Raw genomic sequence first — 16285 nt, forward strand, 5'->3', positions numbered from 1 at the left:
AGGAGTCCCTTGGGAAGATTTTTGCTTTCACGATAGCGGGGGGGGGGGGGGGGCACCCGCTCTTCTTCTCTCTGCCCCCTTTAATATCCATGTAACTCCATTTCGGGATCATCACGCGACATTCCCGTTAAAGCCGGACAAAGTCGGTTTTTACGATACCCCTCGACGTCTCGCATCTGGTCGACGCCGCCAATCGAATCGACCGTACACGATTAGTATATATTATACTTGTCCTAGAACAAAGTGTACTCTGTGTTTTTTTACTCCTCGATCGTGGAAATTCGCCCGATCAAATTTTCTTACAGCCTGTGGATCCCAAGTTGAGACGAAGATTGACGAAATGAAACAGAAAATCGACTCTTACATCTTACATGTTAATTGTTTCGCCAGTCGATACCTCCCACGCGCCATGATCGAACGCATCGGGCGGGCGCAGTCACGGATAAATTGTCGAAATTAAAACAAGACATTAGCAAACGATTAAGAACCGAACGCGTCGTTTGCTTGCAAAAGAAAAAAAGAATACTTTAAAACGCGTGCAATCGAACGAGAGCACCACCCTCCCGAAAAAATTCCCTGTTAACGACGCCGGATCTCGTGAAGTCCTACTTTCTTCATTTACATAACTATTAATATGGAAATCATCGAGCGATACGGATTAAGCCGATCCCCGCTTTACGTTACTTCACACTTTCTTCCGGCGATGCTCCTCTCTCGCAATAACATCGAGCAATTCACGATATCGGCCGGTGAAGTTTTTCTTTACGAACTAAGGCAGCTGTGCTCAAGCTCGGCGTTTAATGGACTTTTAAGTACGCGATGCTGTTTTATACGAACCGCTTTATTGTTGAATTTATTTTGTCGTTCGCCGCCGCTTCGCGAAGTCGTTCGTTCGACGAGTTCTCGGCACGATTGCGTCTCTCGTCGTTAAAATTACGCGAACGAAGAAAGAAGAGATATGTCTGCGGAGCCGTCTACGGGGAGTGGGTCACCGAAATTAAATTACAATAATTTCATAGCGTTTTTACGATAATCGATAATACGCTTTTAATATTAAGTCGAGAATCGTTTTGCAATAACAGAGCGATTTAGACTTTCGAATTCGTGAGGAAGAAATGCAGATCGGAGTTTATCGACGTTTTATTTTATATATTAAATTTTATTATATTAAATTTTTATTATATTAAATTTTTATTATATTAAATTCTATTTATATTGTATTTTATTATACGAGCTCGACATTTTATTCGATTACGTTGAATCGCACGAACATCTGATTTTACCGAACCGGCCGAATATATTTCCGCAGTTTGCCCGGGCGGCAAGGTTTTGCGGCAAAGTAACGAAAATGTAGCTAATGAGTATGTGCCGCATAAAGCGACACGACGTACTACAAGGGGTTAAAGAAACATGAAAGTACGAGGGACCGTTCCCCGGTCGGAGCAATTACGACACGAGAAGTTATCCAATGTAGAAAAATGAATTTTTTTCCTTTCAGCGACGGATAATTGGGAGGGGGGGGGGGGGGGGGGGGCAAGAAACGGGCGAAATGCAGAAACCGCTTTCCTTACGGGCATAGTACGCGTTCCGCCGGTGCTACACCAAAAAGGAAGAGAATTCTCGCGTGGAGCCGACGCGTTCGGATTTCGTGGTGCCGCGGGTGAAACAGACAGAGAAAGTCTTACTCCGTACGACGACGACGACTACTACTACTACGATGACGACGACGACGACCGCGTCGATGGCGAGAACGTGGTGACAAATTAAAATGAGTGAGAGAGGCAGGTGGTACTATCTCGGTGCTTCGTTTAAAGTTATGTATGCCGAGCCAGTTTTCGGTGCCATATGCCGCCGCCGGAGAGACATTACAATTCGCGTCCACGCAAAACACGTACCTCAAAGGCGTTCCTTCTTTTTATTCAGAGCCGATGCGTTTTCACCGAGAATTCAATCAACGCGGCTGCGATGGCTACTCGAGTCCTTTTGAATCCACCTTCTGACTCAGAATTACGCTTTTACTACTTTTTACTACTTTTTACTACTTTTACTATTTTTTACTACTTTTTAATACTTTTTACTACTTTTTAATACTTTTACCACAAAGCTTCAGACTATTTCTGTTCTTGTAAAATTTATTTACCAGTCTAGATTAATCTCTAATATTTTATAATTTGATATTCATCTATAATAAATACCAAAATAATTTAAGAACATTCGAACCTTATAAATTCTAATAAAACCGCCCCAAAAATTGACTCGCGCCACGTTTTGCATCGAACATCGTTTGAATATAATTTTGCGTCGTCGCGCGGAATATAATTTTGCAGAAACGGTACCTAGGTGCGCGATGGAAGCTGCAAAAAGGTGCGCAACACCGTGACTTTCACGTTCGGGCGAGCAACAAAAGCGGCACCGTATGGATTCACGTTGTAATAGAGGGGTTGCTCCGCAGCGCGGGGTGTATCGAGCGAGAAAGTGAATCTTCCTTTATCTGGGTACCGGTCCAATTAATGTGCCACATGACGTTTCCGACGAGCGGAAATCGGCGGAGAGGCCCCGACGGCCAGATATATCGGGACTCCCGGAGGGTCGGGAGTTAATTGTATATCGGTAATCCAGCCGGATCGGTCTGCCACGACTACCGTGGAAAGTGGAAACGTCAGTTGGCCCCTGCGATTTTTGAATCCCTTGGCTTCCATTCCGTGCCGGCGCGTTCTATTAACGCGCGATCGATAATCATCATCAATCATTCGTATTAAACGCGGTCGTTTTCGGTGGCCGACGACGCGGCCCGGGATGCGCGATACGAATTGTTTATTTAAAGAAACTTTTGGGAACCGTGCGATCGCCGCGCGTTTCCATTATTTCCGCGATATTGATCGACTGTATCTCGTTACTCCGTAGATTGTTATAGATTTTATTAAACGGAGAAGTTGTTGAACTTTTTATCGATGACAATAATTGTCGTAGGAATATTGTAATTTTTATTCCAAGTTTTCGACAATCTTGATTACCGTGAATTGAGAATTGTGTAAAGTGAACCAAGTATCAATAAATTAAGTGAACCAGGTATCGATAAATCAGGTAAACCTACCGTTAATAAATTCAATGAAGCAAGTATTAATAAATCAAGCGAGCCCGGTGTTAATAAACTGAAATATCTGAATATACGAAATTCTCTCGTAAATTTTCACCGTTTCACGTTTACGGAAATTTCGCTGGATTTTATGTTTGCGGTAAATTCATATAATTAATAAAATTACAAAATACATAAACGTGGCGGTGTTTTAAATATAGACGCGGGAATATTGTTGAAAGTTTGTACGTTAGAGAATTTACGAGGGTCCGCACGATGCGCAGTTACGTTACACAAGCTGCATTAATTACAAGGGACGAGGTTGGATAATGAACATAAACCGTATAATCAAATTCTTTCGTGAAAGAGATAGAGAGAGAGAGAGGGAGAGAGAGGGAGGGAGGGACAGAGGAAGAGGGAATAAAAAGAAAAATGTTTGCTAATTTCTCGCTAACAATCTGTCCGCAGACGCGTGCCATGTGGCAAACACAATTTCACACTTCGATCGGACACGCCTGATTTTCCGAGATCCTAATTGGATGAAACTACAAAGATGAAGCTGCTGAGTCGTCCCCCGTTGCCCGCCGCTTGTGTACACAATGCCAAAATTATACTTTGTTAACACACGAAACGGCCCACCCTTTCGCCCTTTCGAGAGACTATAATCATTAACGTCTTCGGGGTATTCTTCAGTCTTTTTTATTCGAACAATTCTTCATTTTCTCAGTCGAATAATTTTTCACTTTATGGTCAAATAATTCTTCAATTTTTAGTCGAATAATTTTTCATTTTATGGTAAAATAATTCTTCAATTTTTAGTCGAATAATTTTTCACTTTATGGTCAAATAATTCTTCAATTTTTAGTCGAATAATTTTTCATTTTATGGTAAAATAATTCTTCAATTTTTAGTCGAATAATTTTTCACTTCATGGTAAAATAATTCTTCAATTTTTAGTCGAATAATTTTTCACTTTATAGTAGAATAATTCTTCAATTTTTAGTCGAATAATTTTTCACTTTAATAGTAGAATAATTCTTCAATTTTTCGTCGAACATTTCTTTCTTCTTGCCAAATAATTCTTTATTTTTTATTGGAACGAATTATTGGAATAGAGATTATAAAATAATTCAAACAATAATAGTAATGCTAGCAATAGCGATTATAGTAATAGGAATTGTGTTAGAGTAAAGATAGAATTTTTTCATTCACTTCGTATTATAGTTAATGCATAGCGTTTCGACGAAGGCGAGTTAGGCCGTGAGTAGATATTTTTTCCAAAGTTCCCATGCATATGACCCACAGCGAGCAAACACAGAGTGGCAACACGTATAAAACGCCCGGGGGTCACGTGATAGGCTACACTCCTGGCAAAAAGTATTTAGGGTGAACAAGCAACTCTTTTCGTGCAGTATAAAACACTGACGCCGCGGTCGACTAAGGTTTTATTAACGCAAAGCAAAAAACGATCGTGGCAATATTTGCTTATTGCGTAGTAAAAAATAATTAATCTACGGAACACTGGCACTATTATTATATTGATTGCATACAGGTTTACACCTATTATAATCTTGGTAAGTAAGGAATACTTATTTCTAATATATAATTGTATAAAAAAAAATAAATAAATTCTATATAAATAAATATATAATGTAGGGAAAATGTATGAAATGCAAACGAAATAATAACAGTGTGGAAAATGTAAAAACTGTGAAATATATAACCTGACATACGTATCCGATACACCATAATTCCTAATGATCAAATAATGCAGGAGCTCGCCGACGATTTTTAGTACACGATAAAAAGATGATCGGTTTTTGTATTAAACAGTACGGTCGAGCCGCATCGGCAAGATTGTGTGCTCGCGTCGATATTTTACTCCGCGGTCGAATACTTTTTGCCCGGGGGATGTATACGGGGTTAAATATGTATATACGGCACCGTGAGGCGAACGTATACGGGACAGATACAGACCGTGATCGGCAACCGCGCTTTACGCCGACATTTTTTTACGGCCGGCGTACTCGCGTACTCGTAAAACGTCCCGCGCCGGAGCAGTTCCGAGTGAATTACGTTTTCCGAAATTTGTTTTATGAACTGAGCGAGCGCGCGAGGGTGCCGCAAGGAAAACCGGGGCCGGCGCCGCCGCCTCTTTAACGACTGTCGCGCGACGTTAATCTGTACATTATTTAAACGCGACACTACGCCGGCCGATCGAGATATTTCGCGTGCACGTAAATCGACGTTTATATTTAGATGATTAAATCTGTCGTCAGCGTCCCGAGCGACTCGTTAATTTTATAACAAATAATATAATTTCACTCGACGGACAACGACTTTTTGTAATTTATAAATCATCTCGTCTTTACAATTTTAGCGAAGCTGATGTAAAAAAACAAACGCGATATTCCGCATGGCGGCGTGATATAAAACGAATCGAACGAATTCCTCGAACGCGTATCGCAAAGGCGCGGATAAAACCGATTCGAGGAGCTAATAAAACGCATAGCCGGAGACAATCGACGGGAGATGAGAGGAGTTTGCACACGCGTCGAACACGATCGGGGGGGGAGCCATAATCCCGTGGCAACGACGAGAGTGCCAATCGACGAGCGAATCAAATTTTCGAGCAGGATCACGAGAGACCGATCGAAACGCATCGAAAAACCATCGACGCCGACGAGCGTGTACCTGGCCATCGGCCAGCCAAAAGGGGACAAGAGGGGTCCGCGAAGGGGGTAGCAGAGAGAGAGAGAGAGAGAGTGAGAGAGGGGGGCATGAAACGAGGCCGCCGCGACGCGCCGCCACAGCTCGTACAGAAATAAGTTTGTTCTCCTCCAGGATGGCTTTTACCTTTCTTGTTCCTCCTTTATTTTTTCGTTAGCCGGCCACGTGGCGACGCGTGCTAGCCTCGGGGGACAGTTGGGAGTTGGAAGGGCCCCTCGGCTCGGCCGATGTGTTCCGTCTGTCGCCTCGCGTTGCCTCGTGTCGAGCCCGGTCCGTGACGTTGCTGCGACGGTGACTGTCAGTCATGCGATACCGTCCCGAGACTCCGACAATCGCGCACTGATACTGGCAATCAACCCCTCACTTCCCCCTCTCTCTCTCTCCGTCTTTTCTTCAGGAACGTTCGCTATCGAGAACCTACTTCGCACGAACCTACGAATAAGCATTATCTAGATAAAACATGTTCAAGACTTTCCAGACGTCCTTTTAACGTCCGAAGTAAGACGTCCCGGAGACGTCTGCCTTGAGGCAAAAAATAAAAAAAGGGTACGGATAAAGGCAGAGGCGTCGCGTAGAAATCAGATCTCGGTAATTTCTACCGACAAACCTATTCACCGACTTCGCGTTCCTTCCGCGGAAAAAAGGAACGCCGCGGCACGTCCGACACGTTGCAACAATTAAAATAATTCGTCTCTATTATTTTATCCGTAATTTTTAGTTTCGCGTGCGCGTGGCGGCGAACGTTATCCCGTTCGCGAAATAACTATACGAATAAATAAAGATGTTTCCTATAACGGTGCCGAGAATAATTGCCAAGCAATTTCCAGATTCGCATTTAATAGCGAGCATTAAACCACTACCGAGCAGCAAATTATCCGGGGAAGATCATTCCGGCGCACGCGATTCAAAGGAGCGCGGGTCTCTAGGGCAAGCGAAAATTTCGCGACGGTCGTCGGCGAAGGGCGTAGAGATCGTGGACATTAGACGGTTCGATTGATCCTGCGACGACGATTACTGTGCTCTGTTACCAGCCTTGGAGACGACCTATACGTTAACTTTGATTTTTATGTTGCTTTTGATTTTTATGTTGCTACACCTCAGTGGCAATTGAATATCATACAGTAAAAGATGTCCTTCCGCCGACATGGAGGCAAGACCGGGAACTCTGGACCTGCGAAGTGGACCAACCCGGCACTTTTGCAGGAGGTGTTACCGCTGATTTTCTATCTGTAGGTGGAAACATTTTTGTTTCCGTGCGTATGCCCTTAGCGGCGAGGTAGCACACCAGAGCCACTCTCTAGGTGGCCTGGTTGAGAATAACACCTATACGTCAACACGTTCCGTGTGTTGATAAATGACTAAAGTCGAGTCAAAATAGCTCGGCATAGAACGTGTTAAATATGATCACGCTGGAAAACGAAGAGAAGGGGAAGGTAAATAAACGCACGGTAACTGGCTCTGTCGGATTAGATCCTGTATAGGAGGCAGATGATCGGATTTGGCCATAGTGGCTGCAACGATTTGTCGGATTGTAACAGCTCGTTAGAAATTCTGGTGGAAGCGGGAAGGTTTCTCGGGTGGCTGGCAAAAAGGCGGAATAAAAGTTGCGGCGCGCACGGTGCACGGTGCACGGTATACGGCGGCGCATGGTATACGGCGCATGGTATACGGCGCACGGTACATGGCATACGGCACATGGCTCACGGAAATCATGATGAAACGGTGTGATTGAGAAAACCGGTAGGACATTACGTATGCGAAGTATGCCTGCATCGGAACGGCTGTAGGTACCGATGCAGTAGAGAGAGAGCATATGGTGTCCCCACGAAGTCTTCGGCATGCAGCGAAACGACGCGATGCAACAGATGGTGCAGGAGCCGCATGGCTCGTGCTCCGCCGCTCCTTCTCCTTCTTCTTCTTCTTCGTCGTCGGCCTCTCTCCCTTCCTCCGTCGGCTCTCTCGCCTCTCTCTCTCTCAAACGCCTCAACCTTTCCACTCTCTCCGTCCTTTTCCACTCTGTTTCGCCTCCTTCCCGAAAGATTCACCTACTAGGGTAGATGTCCCAATTTCCTCTCAGCCAATTTCTGCCTCGCCCGGAGCCGCCGTTCGGCGCCCGAATTTCCAATCGACGCCACCAAAGTTTCTCAGATTATTAATATCGTTTAATTTGCACCGAACAAAATGTACGCGAGAGAAAAAGGCGACGACAGCTTGGAAAGCAGAAATCACGCGACTTTACGATCTAAACTAATTACAAGCGCCCGCATGTAATCATCCTGTCGATTAATATTGCTTGGTTCATGCGAACATTAATGTCTCCATTTTTAATCGGGAAAGGCTTCGAGCGATGATTAAACGGCATATGGGTGGCGGAGTATCAACGATCATTGGATAAAAACGTTTGCGTGGATTTGCCGTTTCAGCGTGCAATCGTAAATCCATAGAAAAACCATTTAATTTGTACGATTTATATTCGACCATTAACAAGCATGCAGGCCATTAACAATTACACAGACACTGCTCGCGTTATTAAATATTTTTAGCATTTTTATTAACGAGTTTATTACCACTTTAATATCATTTTATCACGCAAATAGATTTTAATGAATTTTGATACAGACAGGGTAAATAAATTGTCACGGAAAGGACGTTGAATTAAAATCGAAATAAATTACGTCGCAACGTCCGACGAAAACTCATCGGATATCATCGTTCCCACGACGTGGCTTCCGATATGGGGGCAGAATACGCGTACAACTTCTTCCCGTCGCATTAGCCGAGAATTGGTTCACACGGTCGATCGGTTCGATAGCGCGCGGAAGAACAGTGGATGGAGAATATAAGGTAAAGAATAAAACGAAGAAAGAGAGGAGGCATTCGGGACGCGTACACCTGCGAGACGTACATACACTTGCATATAATTAAATAGATCGTTGTCGGGATGTACTTTTTTACATGGTGGGACATTGTGGCCACCCTAACGCCGTACATATTCAAATCGTCGTCCAATGGCGCGGAAGATGGTGGACGCTGTAACGGATGCCGTTTCCGGTCTGCACGTGTATCTCCGGTTTTCTTGTTACGCGGCCACGATGCTGCGTTTAAACAAACCGGACTCAGCCGCAGCTTCGGCATAACATTATTGTAAACATTAGTTCGAGCAACTTGTTGCTTCATCTTGTAATTATCTCCACGCCTAAGAGATCGCTTTTGAAGTAGCATGAAATATTGTTTCAAACACAATGTTACTTTATTTCAAAATTATTTAGATTAATTAGAAAATGCTGCTTGGAAATTCTGTCGTGATCTAATTATTGTAAACTGTTGATTGTTTGTCAATTTTTGACAGGAGCTGGAAAATGAATTGGAAAAATCTGCTGCTAGAAGTTTGAGTAATATAGCATGATTTCATTGATAATAAATTGCTCGATCGTTTCCCACGACGAAGTTTTCATAAATTTAAAAATTCGCCCCGAACGTGTTATTCAGATGTTACCCCTATGATGTAAAATAGAAAAAGCAGAAATAGTAAGAAAAATGTCGGATGCCGTGAGCTATCCAACTCGTTCGCCACCACCATCTGTTTCGCCGTCTACTCTCAATGCTCGAATGATTTATTGTCGCGCGCAACGTGATACCTGCATCATGATATATTCTGCGGTCGAACTTGTATAGCGTGAAATGTACAACAAAAAGTTTAGAACAATCTATAATTATACCATAGATTAAAACAGTCTAGACACTTTGGTCTGTCTAAAGTTTAAAGGCAAAACTTTAAAGTCTATAACCTAAAAACTAACATCTAAAGTCTAAAGTTTAGACTCCACAGCCTAAAGACTAGCTTCTAAAGTCTAAAGCCCAGGCACTAACCTCTCACCTCCAAAGTCCTAAGCCCGCTATACTAAAATGCTAAATACTGCTCCCCCGGGCACCGCAAACTTACAAGAAAGCCATACACTTGGACTAGAAACGTGCGACACGGCGACGGTGCACGATAACCGTCGACTCTAACGCACGTGTCGCATAGCAATAATAGTTAAAAGTACGTTGGCCGTTCCCGCATGCTCTTGACAGGCAACAAGTGTTATCGACTTCGGTTTCTCCAACCCCCGTACCTATTGTCTGCGGTCTCCTTCAAGACGCTGTTTCAGGGATGGCTTTTCTCACGCACGTGCGACCAACGGTGTGTCGGCGGCCGTAGCCACCCCAATTCGCTCGCTCGCTGCCATACACCTGCAGCCTTTCCGATGTTCCCAGATGCGCTCTTTTTCTGGAATATCCGTCAAGCCTGATCAATCTACAATTCCTAACGGCCGTTTTACCATTTCCTGAACATTTCCACGTGGAAACGAATTCATTCGAGGAATAAACTGTGCAGCGAACCGGACATCGTTGATTAAATTGCTTGACATTCTTTTTGCTATTTTTTATCCCTCTAGGTTTTATTCTCTGGTTATATCGTAAATAAATCCTGACGAATCGGTGAAAAATTAGAGAAAGAATTAGCAGAAAAAATAGCAAAAGAATTGGCAGAAAAAATAGCAGAGAAATGAACGGAAAAATTAGCGAAGAAATTAGCGATAGAAAAGAATGAGTAGAAAATTATTAAAAAATAATCCGTATACGCCCCGAGTCGGCCAGATATTTCCGCGGTCTTTTTACCGCTAATGTTCCATCGATGTTCCTTTGTCACGCGCTGCGGGTACTGTTCGACCGTATCAAGATGTTTTGAAACGCGCGGATAATCGTTCGAGTGGATCTCGACGGGAACAGTTCCAAAGAAACGCCGGGACAATTTCGGAAGTCAAACGGATGCGAGAGATTACGAGGTCGATTAATTTTTCGATGGAAGTGGCGAACGGGAAGATAAGAGATTCGATATCGGTGAAAGCGTGCCTGCATGGATTGAGACGAACGGCTTCGGAATACTACCGGTGGTGTATCTATACGCATCTCGTCGGTATTGTGCAAATGTCTTAGACCACCTGCTACAAGACACATTTTTATTGCGGCCCGAACGAATTTAAAAGACCCCGCTATAACTTGACTTTTTTAATTACACCCGAGATGTATACGCGCAACGTGGTCGGCCATTTTTCAACTGTTATTGCAACTTTCTACACGCGAGAGCACCGCGTGCGCGCCGCCCGGTTTCTAAATAAATTATAGCCGGTTTACCCGAAAGAACGCAGAATTACGGTTACAATTATTTAAAGGACTTTCAACTTTCATCGAATCCTTCGAGCGAGATACGAGGCCCTAATTACGATTATAATAAGTCATTGCGGGGACGTAGGCGGTGCCCCCGATTCTCTCGCTATTTCTCGTGCAATGCGATTTTATTTTGCAATATTTATTTTATGTCATTTTATTTATATTTTATATTTATTTTATATTGCAGATTTTATTGCATTTATTTTGCAGATATTCTGTGCGCCTTACTGCAATCATTTTGTATATCAATAATCACAGCATAAAATTGAAATTACTATAGCACAAAGTTCTAATATTAACGTAATATTAACTGCAATATGAGTAAAATGTAATATTAATATACCATTAACGTTACGATATCGATAAATTAAGACCGAATTCCTCGGGCTCCTCCTCGGGTTTGTCGTGCGCGTACTCGGCATGCTCGGCACGTTATGCCCGCGTAAACTTCCGCGGCGGCCTAATTGCCGGCATAAAACTTCTGTTTCAAGGCACGCGGACGTTAAAAAATAAATACAGGGGGCCGGGGGAAACAATTCGAAACGGGCGTCTCGCGGGATCTACATAATTACAGGTGCCCGGGGGTCTGATAAAAACGAATCGGAGCTCGCAATGTTCCTTATCGTGGCCCAATTACTCCGACGCCCGAAATCGACGGAGACTCGGCCGCGCGTGCGCGTTCCCGCCTCCATGTTTATTGGAGCGCGACGTGAAATACGTCTGTCCGTCTCCAGCGCCGCGGGAACCACGGAATCGGAATCGCAAGCGCGTGCAGCCAATTAGACGGCCCGTTCCATCGACTCGCGGCGTTCGTTGCAATTTACAATTGCTCGGCCGGGCCCGTTCCATTTCGGCGCGGGTCCCGTACGACCCGGACCCTGAATTCCGGGGCCCTCCCCCTCCACCTCCGCCGAACTCCACCTCCTATACCCGGGATTACGAAACGCTTCCGTATCGCGGGCCCGATACGATCGCCCGGAATAAACTTCGGCCCCCGACACCCGGTCCGCGAATTAATTCAAAAATCAATTTCCGTAATTGTTCTCCCGTATCGGGGCCCGATCGGGATCGGCGCGTCCACCGACCCAGTTATTTAACCGTGTTACAGACCAGCTAACTCCCAAACCCTTTTTCGTTTCTCGCGCGCGACCAATTAACCATTTAAACGTCGCTCATATCGTTTCTTCTTTTTTCCCCTTCCTCCTCCTCCTCCTTTTCCTTTTTCCGTTCTCTTCGTTTTGTTCGACGATGGCGACGCTTTATCTCCGCCGAACAATCAGGACCGTTTCCGCGTCCCCTTCCTTCGATCCATTAAGCACCGAGCTGCGAAATAATGCGATATGTTCTCGGTCGTGCCATCGGCTCGCCGACAAAAGTCCGGGACGCGTCGCGCGGAAGCGTATTCCTCCGTGTGGCGAACTTAATTAATTTTATTTCTTTATAATTAGTCCATCTTCGATTTCAATCATTTTATTGTTTTAACAATTTTTTTATTTTGTCGTTGGATGGTTCTCGACACGTATCTTGGACGACCAATGAGAAGCTGGCTCCCCCGGCGCGTAGCTGCCGAGCCAATCAGCTGAACTCCAGTCGGCCGATTCCTCTCCTCTCATTGGTCGCTGTTTCTCGTTAATAACTCGTAAACGACGCCTCGTAGAAAATTTCTATAAAAGAAAAAGTTTCTCTGTATGAGCTCGGGTACCCCGATTCACAGATTCCGTGCACGCTTTACGACATCGCAAGCAATGCTCCTAAACTTTCATCCGAGGTGCCGATAAAACGGCGACGAAAACAGCCGATTTACTTGGCGCAGACGCAAGACGCATATACCGTCGCATTAATTCACGATATCTGATATATCGACGGCATTCGAAATCGATCAGCCACTCGGTTGGCCGGGGCAGAAGAGCGCGCGGGAGCTTCCAGGAATCAGCGACGGCGCGCCGGCGCGGGTTCGGTTGCGGTGGTTCCTGTTTCGGCCGGCACGCCGGTAAAGTAAGTCCAAAAACGACTCGGAGCCGGTCCAATTGAGAAACTGAAATATCTGATCCGGATAATTCTTTCGCGGGCGCTGTTTCTTTTTCTCGATCGCGCGCAGCTTGCGGTTGGCTGTCGCGTATACGCGCAGCTGTACGCCATTTAAGGGCTTACCGTGCAGTACAGTCGACGGCGACCCGTCTTTTTTCTTTTTTCTTCCTTTTCCTTTACAGAGGCTCCGCGTTTACTTTTGACAAACAACACCGGCTACGCGACTCCGACATGGAACGGTTCACTTTGTAACACCGTACCCGTGGCCATGAAACGCCGCGCACCGCGTGTGCGACCCGTTCACCGTGATACACACGCTCGCCACCCCTTCCGCCAATTTTTACCGTACGCCTGTCGATTAACGCGTACGCTCGTCCGCGTGACAAATATTCGTCGTCTCTACGTTACGGAAAATAATTGGTTCTCTTGTCTCTTTAATTCTAAATTAATTAAATTCTCATTTTTACCATTGGTAAATTCTCATTTACCAATTTAAAATTAATTTTAAACGTATTTTTAACAGGCACGATATATAATTGCTGAGACATTGGAAGAGCTATAAATTTCAGCGTGTTTCATAAAATTTCGTCTTTCGACGAAAAAAAAGTAATCGAACTCGAGAAATAAATAATCGAACTCGACAGAAGAAACTTGACGCGTCTCGTACTATAAACCATCCAGTTAATTGTGCCCGTGAATTGACGAGAAGGCACGCTAATTGACTCTACCGGACAGTAACTGGTTCCTTAGTAACATTTTGCAGGCAGTAGCATAGATTGCATCGGATGAGATACAGTCTGCGCGGATCACCTATCATATTCGGTCCCTGAACATTGTGGCCGCGTCGTTTATTAGCTGCTGCTTCGTTAATATAGGTCAGGCAATACTTACACCGTTTTAAAGGCGACGATAAAAATGTGGCAATACGAGTAACGCACGCGAAATTGTTGAAACGTCGTGCGATTTCGTGCGATTCGAGGAGAAAACGCAACGAGTCGGCGAGCGTCGTTTATTAGCTGCTGCTTCGTTAATATAGGTCAGGCAATACTTACACCGTTTTAAAGGCGACGATAAAAATGTGGCAATACGAGTAACGCACGCGAAATTGTTGAAACGTCGTGCGATTTCGTGCGATTCGAGGAGAAAACGCAACGAGTCGGCGAGCGTACTCGCGTGCGGGCAAGCGCAGGTAGCACCATCGAAAACTAAATTGCCGGTCTGTAAAAGACTGCCGCGATGTTGATTGCCGCGGAGAGAAGTGGCAAAGAGCTTCCTGCGCGTGATACAATCGACCGATAACCAATCTTTCAATGCATAATGAACAGTCGGCATTAAACAACCGCTTAACCTTGGAGTCGTCCATATGCGCGTACATGCGCACGATTTATGGCAACTGGCTGCGCGATACCTTTTGCGGTAGACTTTATCGGATTTTTGAACGTTGCAATGCTGGCGAGGATTTTTATCTTTTTGTTTGTAACCCAAATATGATATAGTATAGCATGGCATTATATAATATGATATAATAATATTATATTATTATTATAATAATTATATATTAATAATATAATAATTATATATTCATAATATAATAATATAACGTGACGTGACACAGGAAAAATAAATCATCCGAATAAACTATTCTAAGACGTCGGTTTTCGAAGGCGTCGGACACCGTTACGACGACTGAAACACGCGCGTCAATTGGCGGAGTGGCAGGCCGGCGAAGAAAGTGACGCGGTCTTTGATAGTAATCGTAACGATGCGTAACGGAGCGGAGGACGACACTCGGGCGTACGTGTAGCCACGGCCACAACCCCGTCGACATTTATCCGCAATTTTCAGATGCGGGGAGTTCCACTCGGAACAGCTGCTTGCTCGGTTCGCTTTGTGAAAGTGTCGACGTTTTTCATGCCAGTCCAGAAGAGAAATCGAAATCGGGATTGGTTACACCTTTCTATTTTATAGCATCCGAATAAACGCGTCGCCGATATCGAAGCTCGATTAGCTTTTCGGAGATCCGTCGGGAGACGTATCTAAACGACGAAAGAAGACGTCGGCTCCATCGACGATCTTCGCGACGGTAGAGTTCCGTTTTCATCGTTCAAAAACAAACGGGGAATAATCGTGAGACGCAGCGCACTGGTTTGCGGGTCGAACTCCGCGTTTCGAAAAAACAGAGCACAGTCGAAAGTATCGACGCGACGAAATCATTATACCCGACGATCGCGCGTACGAATAAATTCCTCGAGGAGTCGAGGACTGCGCGGTTAGATTTTTTAACAGTGCAGACTTGCGTAGCGATTTATAGCCGCCATATTTTTCTAATAAAACAACGACCCATCCAAAGCGTTCGCAGTGCTTAATAAACGATATCATTAAATTGTTCGCACATTTTAAATCGTTACAAATCGAACAGCGCGATTAAAGGTAGACAGAACGATTACACGGAGGGACGCTGTAATTTCGAGTTTACCGGCGGCCTTCCGAAAACCTTTTTTCCGATATTACGACCGCGTCACACGAGCATACCATAATTTACTTTCACAACGAAGCAATTAAAACGGCGATTCAATTTAAAGTTTCGTTCGCTCTCGATAGGTCACGAACCCGTCCGATCTCGATCAAATTGCGCCGCGGGCGCAATTTACAAGACGAATTTTTCCACGTAATCGGCCGAGGGAAATTTGACGGAGTAATTTTCGAAATCTCCTCCGGCCGGCGGTTCGCCGGTCATCATTTTCGGTTTCGTAATGGGATCCCCCGGCGGCCTCGCGATCGGACGCTGTTTCTGCGGCGCTCGTTGTCAGGTAGCCGCACGGATGCATTTTCGCGGGCATTATGCGGTCGGCTAGTTATATTTTTTTAGCACGGCGAGGCTGCGAATAACAAGCGCGTGTACGGTTTTTTGTTGCGCGATAAAATATCGCCAAACAAAATTATCCGCCGAGCATCCGTAGGCTTATTATGATTTAATCAAAGACACTCCGCCTTGTAAAATGATCGTTGCTTCTTTTATCATGTATTAAAAAAAGGAAATAACGCGACCTCTTTCCTTTACTATCTGTTCAAAAGTATAAATAATACGGTTGGCTCCGCTTATCATCCGTTGAAAGAAGAAGCCATGTAAACCCTTTCCACCGTTCATTAAGAAAATAAATAACGCGAGTCGCTCCTAACGCGAATTGTTCCTCCTGTCATTTGTTAAAATAAAAAGCAGCAACGCGAACCGCACCT

The sequence above is a fragment of the Augochlora pura genome, chromosome 6 (assembly GCF_028453695.1).
Source record: "Augochlora pura isolate Apur16 chromosome 6, APUR_v2.2.1, whole genome shotgun sequence".
Lineage (NCBI taxonomy): Eukaryota > Metazoa > Arthropoda > Insecta > Hymenoptera > Halictidae > Augochlora > Augochlora pura.